This window comes from Oratosquilla oratoria, chromosome 44 (assembly GCF_046742065.1).
Source record: "Oratosquilla oratoria isolate Oo_2021 chromosome 44, ASM4674206v1, whole genome shotgun sequence".
In the NCBI taxonomy this organism is placed as follows: Eukaryota; Metazoa; Arthropoda; class Malacostraca; order Stomatopoda; family Squillidae; genus Oratosquilla; species Oratosquilla oratoria.
Genome location: NC_134820.1, coordinates 17,525,729 through 17,536,199, shown reverse-complemented (window position 1 = coordinate 17,536,199; position 10,471 = coordinate 17,525,729). Strand labels below are relative to the sequence as shown.

Below are 10,471 nucleotides of genomic sequence, written 5' to 3'. Positions count from 1 at the left end.
AGGACGGGAAAGCGCACGAGGAGGAGGAGGAGGAGTAGGAGGAGAAGAAGAAAGAGGAGAGACAGAAGGATGAAAAGAAGGGAGAAGAAGAGTAAGAGGAGGGAGAGGAGGAGGAGATGGAGGTGAAGGAAGGGAAAGCGAACGAGGAGGAAGAAGAGGAAGAAGAAGAGGAGGAGGAGAAGAAGAAATAGGAGAGGTAGGAGGATGAGAAAGAGGAAGAAGACTAAGAGGAGGGAGAGGAGGAAAGGAGGTGGAAGAGAACGACGGGAAAGCGCACAAGGAGGAGGAGGAGGAAGAGGAGAGGCAGGAGGATGAGGAGGAATAAGAAGAGTAAGAGGAGAGAAAGGAGGAGGAAGAGATGGAGGTAAAGGACGGGATAGCGCACGAGAAGGAGGAGGAGGAGAAGGAGGAAGAGGAGGAGAGGAGGAGAGGAGGAGAGGAGGAGAGGAGGAGAGGAGGAGAGGAGGAAAGGCGGACGACGAGTATGTCATGGTTCGAGTGAGAGAGTCCAGGCGGAGGAGGAGGAGGGGAGAGGGGAGAGGTGGGAAGGCGAGGGGCCCAGCGGCGTTGGAGGGACGGAGGGAGGTGGTGGTGGAGGAGGAGGAGGAGGAGGAGGAGAAGGTGAGAGGTGGAAAGACGAGGGAGCCAGCCCTCGTTGGAGGGACGGAGGAAGGTGGTGGAGGAGGAGAAGGAGGAGGAGGAGGAGGAGGAGGAGGAGGAGGAGGAGGAGGAGGAGGAGGAGGAGGAGAAGGAGAAGGAGGAGGAGGAGGAGGAGGCGGTGCCAGGCAGAGAGCCAGGCTAAGAAGTGCGCTTGTGCAGTGGCAGTGTAGTTAGGGGGCGCGTCGCTTCCAGTTGGTCCCATGCTACTCTGGGTTTTGCGTACCTCCTCCTCCTCCTCCTCCTCCTCCAGGTCCACAGTCCCGAGGCCTTGTACTCCAACCCTTCAGGAAGATCCATGTAAGTCGCCCTCGATGCCGTCAGTTGGTCGCCGTCAACGGCGGATGTGTGATTTGTGGTGTTTATGTTTCTTACCCTCCCTTCCCCTTTCCCCCGTCGACTTCCCCGCCATCTTTCCCGTTCTCGTTCCCTCCCGGAATGTTTTTTTTTCGGGAGAGGGAGAGTAGGGTGAAGGCGAAAGGGGGAGAAAAGAAAGGCGAATAGGGTGGGAAGAGGGGAAGTGTAAGTAGAACATATGAGACGTGTTTTGCGTATAGAGAATTCGTAATAAACCAAATCTTGACCAGAGAAAATCAATATTGACCGTCTCCGACAGGTCCCTCACGAGCGGGTGGTACCAGCTGCGGCACCAGCCATGACGGCTAAGGGACGAGTTGGATAAACTAAGCGACATCACCCACCACAACACAGGCTTCGCCTTGCCCAGAAGGAGTGGCTTCCCGAGCGCCCTGTATCCCGCTTCTTCAGTGCCCTGCAGGTGTCGAGGTAAGTGAAAAACCTTTAGGGGACGGGAGGGGTTGGTGGCCGTCTCCCCTGAGAGAGTTGGAAGAATCTGAGGGTGTGTTACTAGAAACTCGGTCAGGTCATTCGTCTAGTGCTCTCAACAGGGCTAAAGCAATTTTTCGTGAACCTGTTATTTTATTTAAGATGGCAAAGGCCAACATTAGGAGAATCTAAGGTCACGGTAAGGTCATTCAAAGGAGACAGTGTCAAGGGCTATTGAAGATTTGGGTCTCCGTCATGTTACGTTAGGTTATTAGGGCGCCTTCTGATATGCTTTTTTAGTCGTTCGTAAATTGAATAAATATTCTGAGCAATCATGAGGGAGGTACCTAAACACTGATATCAGAAATAGGATAACAAATACCGGGAACTTAAAGAGGATGTACTGTATGTGGTGCCACACAATGACACAGTACCACAAAGAATCATCCCAACGTAGTACATAGTTCCTTCCTTCTAACCTACCGGATCTCCTGAGTGTCTGTGACCAGGTCAAGTATTACTATTCCCCCATCCACCTTCCCCCCAGACTACGAAACTTCGGTTCCTCAACTTCAACTACATCTGCGTCGCGAGTCTAACTTCTCCGACCACACCTCCTACTGCGTCGGTTCGGGTGTGATGACGCTCCGATCGTAGCGTAGAGGTCTTAGAGGTCTTGGCTCCTGCCACGCCCCCTTACCTTCCAGGGCGAAAGGAAGGGCAAGGGGAAAGGGAAGAGGAAGGGGAAAGGGAAGGGGAAGAGAATGGGAGGGAAGTCGGCAACTTCAAGTTTCCGTCGCCGGGTTTTCAAAATATTCCAAGAAACCCAAAGACTGCAAAGAAAGGCGTGGTACGGCAGTAGCCCATAAGGTCTTCCGAAGCCACTAGATTGATGAAATTTTTTGGCGTTAGACATTATATAATAAATACAAAAACCCACTGTAATGTAATATCAGTGATAGAATCTCCAGCTATGAACTAGAAATCCCTCTAAAGAAAAATAAGTATATCACTTGATATTGGCCTGACAAAAGTCATTATGATAGCCATTGAGTTTTAAAGGCTTAGGAAGCCGCTCTAAGTATTTATTTGAGTTCCTTAGATGTGGTTCCTTGTCCCTTGGAAGAACCAAAGGAAGACCTCAAGGGTCTCAATCTTAAAACCTTATCAAGCCTACCATTGAAAAATATCCTTTTAATAACTTCATCGGATGTAATCACGAAACATTACTATTGGATATCGTTAAAGATAAATCAGTAATCTAATTAAGTTTAACCAGAAATCCATTTAACGTTTTTCTTTATAATCGTGAAAAGCGTTAGCCAGAGGGATAGGAATCGTTCGCAAGGGCTGACGAAAGGGTTTGAGAGTCCGACCTTTAGTTCTTTGGGGCGTGTCTTTTCCATGTAGGTTCCAGGTGCATGGTCCAACCCATGCCTTGTGCCTGGAACGGAACCACTCGTTCCAGCAGCCATTGCGTGCGTGTCGAGTTCATGAGACCGGAATAATTCCCAATAGGAATGTCAGTGACGTCATTCTCCGCCCCCTTCCCTACTGTCACGTACGATATGAATCTTATTCCATCTGTCGTCAGGTGATTTTATTTATGTTACATGATGCAACTTCACTGTAGGGGAGAGATTAAGATTATATCGATTAAATTAAGAGTTACGGTGACGCCCTTTACATTCTTTCTTCTGTCTATTGTCATTTTATTTTATTCACTCCAACTGGAGGTTTGAGAACAAAGACCAAAATTCTTACATATTTGCTTAACACGTCAACGCTTCATGTCTGTGATATGTCTTTAACAATTTTATACAAGCTAACGCTAGGTAATCAAAACTATTATAATCAGCTCTCTAATGGCCTTCATTCTCGATCGGCTCCTCCTAAGTGGTAAAAGAACGTGAAGAACATAAGAACATAAGAATAGAGGAGACTACAAGAGAACATTAGGGCTACACTAGGCAGTTCCATGTCCCTTATGACCTGTCATCCTTACCCATAAAGTAATTTTCTTTTTAAAACAACCAATAGTTTCAGCCTTCACTATATAGTTACTAAGTCTTTTCCTTTCGTTAACCTCTCTCTTGGTAAGCCAGTCCTTATCTATTTTCTTCTTAAACAAAATTATCCTTTACGAGCTAAGATCAAACAATTCCATTCAGTTGAGGGTTTGTTGCCTTCTGGTAGGCAATTGGTACATGTTAATTTGGAGTCCGTGTCAACCTTTTGGTACTTCCCGTACGTCCACGCCCCTCTTGTGCTCTACATCACTCAAGACTCCCTCCTACTGCTAGCGTCATCGGAAGCGTGCTGGACTCGCATTCGCTTAGTTGTGGGTTCGAATCCCGCACTCCTCCCCGATTCTCATCAGTGACTGTTAGTTTCTTGGACCAATAGTCATTAAAGAACACAATAGGTCAAAGGTGACGGCTTCGGCCGCAGCTACTCAGTGCCTCCTAGTGTAGGCTCCTCACCAACCCGCCTACCAAGAGCGGTTAGTCCACTTCAGACACCTCTCTCTCTTCAAGATCAGACGTCTTCATTCACTCGAAGACCGTTGCCGGTGAACTGAGGGCACTGGATGTGTTGGCGATCCCTGACCTAGAGCAGGTCTCAGGGATCTAAAATCCATGTCACCCTTGAGCTGATGTCACCCTTGAGCCGATGTCACCCTTGAGCCATGTCACCCTTGGCGATGAGTAGAACAAAGTCAGTAAACCTCGTCAGCCTGTTGATGAGTTAACGTCAACCGATATCTGAGGATTGAGAGGTCGTCCTTCAGACCTCAAGGGTCATCGAAGTCTCGAGTGTTTGATTCACGCTTGAGGGACCGTCCTTTGTATGAGAGGCTGTCCGGTCCTCACGGTGGCATTCTTAAAAAAAAAAAAAAAAAAAAAAAAAAAAAAAAAAAAAAAAAAAAAAAAAAAAAAAAAAAAAAAAAAAAAAAAAAAAAAAAAAAAAAAAAAAAAAAAAAATCCTTATACAAATCCTTGGAAGGGAAAGATTTATGTAAGGAAAGAATTTCTTTAAGAATACCATCGTCAGCCATTTCGCTCCGGGCGCAACCCCCTATCCATTTGGCGCCAAACGATTCTATTCAGTGAAAAGCTGCCCGAGCAGCTTAGAGGGTTCCTGTACTTGGGCAAGAAGTCAGGAGTAGATGGTGTTCGAGGATGCCTGGCGGCGGGCCGGGTTCGTGGTCAGGGCAGACTACATTAAATTCCCTGAGTAAAAAAAAAGTCTTTAGAGTCAGTACCTTAGGGCTTTCTGGAGTTCGCGTTAAGTTAAGGTCTTGGAGTCCTGCATTCGATAAACGTGCTTATGTCTCACAATGCCATGTTTCGAAAGATCGAAAAATCTCCTTTTTTTCGGCTCATTGACCAAGGTGGTCTTGGCTATTTCTGAAACCTCTCTTCGGTCTCATGTTAATACTCCGGTGTTCGAGGAAGTGGTTCATGTTTCCTTTTTTTTTTTTATCATTATTACTATTATTGTCATTATTATTACTATTATCATTATTGTTATTATTATTACTATTATTATTAATTATTATGGTTGTTTTTGTTTTTGTTGTAGTTATTATAATTATTATCATTAATTATTATTATTAATTATTATTATTGTTATTATTATCATTATCATTATTATTATTACATTGTTATCATCATTATTATCATTGTTATCATTATTGTTATCATTATCATAATTATCATCATTATTATTATCATTATCATCATTATTATTATCATCATCATTATCATCATCATCATTATTATCATCATTATTACTATTATCATTATTGTCATTTACTTATATTTTGTGTTTATTTTTGTTTGCTCATTATCATATACTTATCCCTTTATTCATTCACCAGAAGAAGTATTTAAGGAAGTGGCTGATGCTTTTTATCTTCACTATTTTCTTATATTCTTAATGTTTATTTATTTATTTATTATTTTTATTCTATCTATTCACGAAGGAAATTGTTACTTCTTTGGAAGAATGGAGCGAGTCTCAGTAGTTAAGGCGTATTTAGCAACATCAACAATCCAGGGCTGTTCACAGAGAATGGTTAAATAGACGAATAGACCAATATACATACATACATACATACATATACCAAGACTTTTTTCCCTCTTATCTTAGCACCTCCTGGATGACGGGTCATCCGTGCACCTTGTCCACTTCCCTGGATCAGAAGCAGTGTCGCCAGACACAGCACATCCACAGCAAGGCCGCTTCATTAAATCGGCGACCCCCCTTCTCCATCCACCCATACAAATGCATAGATTTATAGATGAATGAAATAAAGATAAATAAATAAGTAAATAAATAAACAAATAGATAAATATATAAATATATAATATAAATATATAAATATATAAATATATAATAGATAAATATATAGATATATAAATATATAAATATACAAATATATAAATGAATGAATAAATAAATAAATCCACTTAAACGAAAGAGAGGAAATGTTCGAAGAGTCAGTTCCACCCAAAGACTCACTGAACCAAAATTAACATTTCTTGATCATTTTATTCTGGCTAATTATAGAAGAATTTGTTCACCTAGCACAAGATCCAAGAACCAAACCGATTAGAAAATCTATGAATAGCCCGTTGCGACTAAACTAGCATACTAAATGGATTTTATTCTTTCTAAAGCCAGACAATTTCAGTCAGCTGACCTACACCTACAGACAATTAAAGAGTTTGATTAATAAACACATGTTAGGGAAATCATGTAGAGTCTGAGAAAGTATCTTATGTGTGTGAGTAACTTCCGGCTTTCTAGGTGTGCCAAGTACAAGGAGGTATGTCTGAGAGTCCAGGTTGGATTCCATTGTCGAGACGAGTAGAATTTCAAATGGATTTTTTTCCCTTCTTCTTCTCCTTCCTCTCTTTGTTACTGTCACTTCCTCTATGTGTCTGTGTCTATGTGTGGGGGAAGGGGGGTTGCCGAACGTGTGTGTGTGTGTTTATGTGTTTGTGTGTGTGTGTGTGTGTGTGTGTGTGTGTGTGTGTGTGTGTGTGTGTGTGTGTGTGTGTGTGTGTGTGTGTGTGTGTGTGATAATTTACTTGAAATATTATTTTTCTATGCAACAGACAAGAACAGACTATATATATATATATATATATATATATATATATATATAGAGAGAGAGAGAGAGAGAGAGAGAGAGAGAGTGAGAAGGGTGGTAGAAAGAGAGGGAGAGACGGAAAGGGAGAGAGCGTACGATAGAGAGGAGAAAGAGAAAAAGCCAGAGACGGAGAAAGAGAGTAATGCAGAGGGGATGAAAGAAAACAAAGTAATATGATGGTCTATCGGTCCTGTTAGTCTACAATCTAGACAATGACAGTCTAGACTCCAGCTTGTCTGTCTCCCTTGATGTCTCCATTGCTTGGAGACCGCCGGTCGGGCGCCTTCCTGGAGAGCGAGAGAGATAGCGAGAGAGGAAGAGAGGGGGAGAGAGAGAGAGAGAGAGAGAGAGAGAGAGAGAGAGAGAGAGAGAGAGAGAGAGAGAGAGAGAGAGAGAGAGAGAGAGAGAGAGAGAGAGAGAGAGAAGCTATCGACCAAAAGTGGCTCAGTGACCTTCTCGTCCTGAGCAATAATTCTTCCTCTTCTCATTATTAATTATTCCCAGCCGGCCACTTCCTATGCGGGTGATGGGGAGATCAACTGCAGCATACAAGTAAATATGTACACACGTACGCACATGCGCATATACACACACATATACATACATACACGTACACACGACATACACATACACACATCGGTAACACACAAATTCACATATCGATAACATCCACATACATACATACATACATACATACATACATATGTATACATATATACATACATGCATACATACATACACACACATACATACATACATATATACATACATACACACACTTAGATACAAGTACAGGCACACATATAGATACACATATACACATGTTTACATTTAAACACACATATATACACACACACACAATATACACAACGTACAAACAAACACATTCGCACACACATACACATACACACACACTATACAAACACACACGCACACACACACGCACACATACATATATACATTTCACACATTTCATTAACAGCGTTCTCGCCTTTGGAGTTAACCTGTCTTCAAAGTCGTGTGTCTTACGTTTACCAACTCGTTCAACACAGTGGCGCACTGTATAGCTCATATTCTAACATCAGTGCTCCCTCAAGCTCGTATCCCATGTACTCCGTACTTATGTAATGCTGTTCTTTAGCTTCCTATAAAACACTTTCAAGACCAAACTAAATTGTCTCACATCCACTTCTTACCGCCAGGTTTTGCTTTCTGTGTTCCTTGTTGACACTATAGGTCGATGGACCTTAAATTAAAAACTTCTACTCAAAGAAATACTGTTCTGCATTGTGGGAAACGGTTTTACTCAGATGGGTGGTATCCACATAGAGATGGTGTCGAACACTAGGAAGAATCAAGCACAACGGCTATGTATTGTAAATCGAAATAAAGAGACAAGTTATCCTAGGAACTGGCACACTCCTACCCAAATATGGTCAAACGTGACATGTTGTCACCGTAGACTTACACAAATTCAATCTCTGGAACAACATATGCAGAGGTCCATGTACCGATAGCCGATGAAGTTATATTGCCACCACTCGACCCTTGTTAAAAGGAATAAGACTTACCATACTGAGATAGACCCTTATTCTGTTCCTAATTAAGTTTATTTAATTCACAATAATCCATTTGACGTTCTGCCAGCTATGGACCCGTTATTTAAAATCTTTCGGCAGTTCTTGCGAACGCGTTCTATCATTAGAAAGTAGAAACTTACCCAGACTTCTAGTTAAGTGTATCGGTGTTACTAGCTTATCTATAAAATACAGCGGCAACTTTTATAACCGTAGTTGGCGAATTTATCAAATTTTTACTTTTTAACAGCAGAAGGCGTTCGCCATGGCTGAAGAAAGGGTTTGAAAAATATGACCACTACCTCGTTGACTTCGATGACGTAAAGAAGTTCCTTCGAGAAATACATACAATAGACTCTTGCCTGAAGAAGAACCCAATGGATAGTCACTTACCTTAAGGCCCAAATCAACTGTATAGCGTTCTTAGAGAAATTAAATAACCTAAAATATATCACCACTGTAACAAAATTTTAATCCATCGATGGAGGGTTTATTAATTACAAAGGCGGAGTATGCCGACAGGAGACCGTTTGGTCCATAACTAGGTCGGATACAAAGAAATCATAATAATGATAAATAGATAAATAAATGAATAAATAAAAATATTATAATATAATCACATAAGAAATAATGAAATAAACAAATTAATGAATAGGTATTAATTAAATAATAAGCAAAAATGTAAATAGTAAATAATGATAGATTGACATATAAATAATAAATGTGAACCAACAAAATAATAATAAACAAACCGACAAATGATAACAAACAAATATTAGATATAATATAATGTAATATATGATATAGTATAAAATAAATTATAGTCATTACAACATCTATGGCGATTTTTCCCCATGTTTAGTCCAAATACAGATGAGTTCATCGTCCATTCTACCCTCGTAAAGACTTGCATTACTTTAAGTTATCAAATATTTGGTTTTACATTTTCAAGGTTGAGTTAGCTTTTTTCAGAATTTGAATATTACGTCTTTTTCGTTAAATTGCGCATTCAGCCAAAGAGGAGGCGGAGGAAGGAAATTAGGAGGAGGTTTGTGTAGATGACAGGTAGGGTAGATAGTCATCATGTAAACACGACCACACCCATGACCAAGAGGAGTATGTAGGGAGTTTGAGGGAGTACGGGGAATTGGAAGGGGTGGGTGCAATGAGAAAGGTGGGGAGGGGGAAGGGAGAGGGAAGGGAGGGGGAAGGGAGAGGGAAGGGAGGGGGGAGGAGCTGAAAGCTTAGCTGATGAGGGAGTGGGACTGAATCAGGTTGAAACGATAATTTCAGGTCTCCATCGGAGGTTTCAAAAAATTGGGACGAAGGAGGGAGACGGGAAGAAAGAGAAGTGTGTGGGGTGGGGAGGGTATTTGTATAAACTTCTATTTCTTCTTCTTCTTCTTCTTCTTTCTTCTTTCTTCCTTTCTTTCTTCTTTCTCTTTTTTTTCTCTTCTAATCTTCTTTTTTTCTTCTTTTTGGAGGCCAACGGGCCACCAATGAACCTTATCTATCCATTCGTAGGACCGCCTTGCTTCAGAATAATTACATGTTGTATCACTCGTAAAAAAAAAAAGATAAATAAGAAACAAAATAAGGAATAGAAAAAATAAGAATAGATACACACTACACGAAGTTAAAATTCTTAAAGAAAATAATTTCTAAAGCTTTGGGAGCATGAAGACTTCGCCTCTTACCACCGTGAATAAAATCTATAAAATATTTCTCAGTGCCGGCGAGGTGAAGCGTTTGCATGGCCCTGCGTTTCGATGTCGTGCAGCTAATGATACCATTACCAGCTGCCCTGGGCTCACCCCCCCACCTGCTACTCCCCTGCCACCACCTGTCACGTTCCACTCACCACCTGACACCTACTCACCAGCTACCTCATGTGAGGTACAATGGTAAAGTAAACAAGGAGACCATTTGGTTCGTAGTGGGGATTAAATGTGTTATTTCTCAAAGAGAATTCTCACCTTCGCTATATTTCAGTGACCTGGCTTTGTTGACCTTTGACCTCGTCTGACCTTTTCTGCCTTTAGGGTATATTAGCTTCTACGTCACCTCTTATGACATATTCTCCATCTAAATATAATTAATTAATTTTATTGTCTTGTTTTATGGTGACTCACAACACTGGCTGTCCACCACATATCAAGGTTAGAGTAGAATTCTTCTTAAGCTCTCTTAATTTGAAACTCAGCACTGCTCTGAGGAAAAGTCATGAAGAGCGAATAAGCGGTGTCTGAGGTATAGGATCGAACGCTCACTGGGGCTTCTTTTGATTCCT

General features: G+C 41.5%; 1 protein-coding gene across 11 annotated transcripts in view; it reads left to right on the top strand.

Annotated features, from left to right (window-relative positions):
* Window positions 1-757: 757 nt before the first annotated feature.
* Window positions 758-10,471, top strand: part of LOC143022429 (protein tipE-like) — an 86,491-nt gene continuing 76,777 nt past the window's right edge. For 5 of the 11 annotated variants that reach the window (XR_012966054.1, XR_012966051.1, XR_012966055.1 and 2 more), the window contains exons 1-2: window positions 762-957; window positions 1,274-1,443. The gene's annotated coding sequence lies outside the window, so the exon portion shown is untranslated. Of the gene's footprint in view, window positions 958-1,273; window positions 1,444-10,471 lie in introns of all 11 variants that reach the window. The other 6 variants (XM_076180650.1, XM_076180652.1, XM_076180651.1 and 3 more) reach the window with 4 other exon arrangements.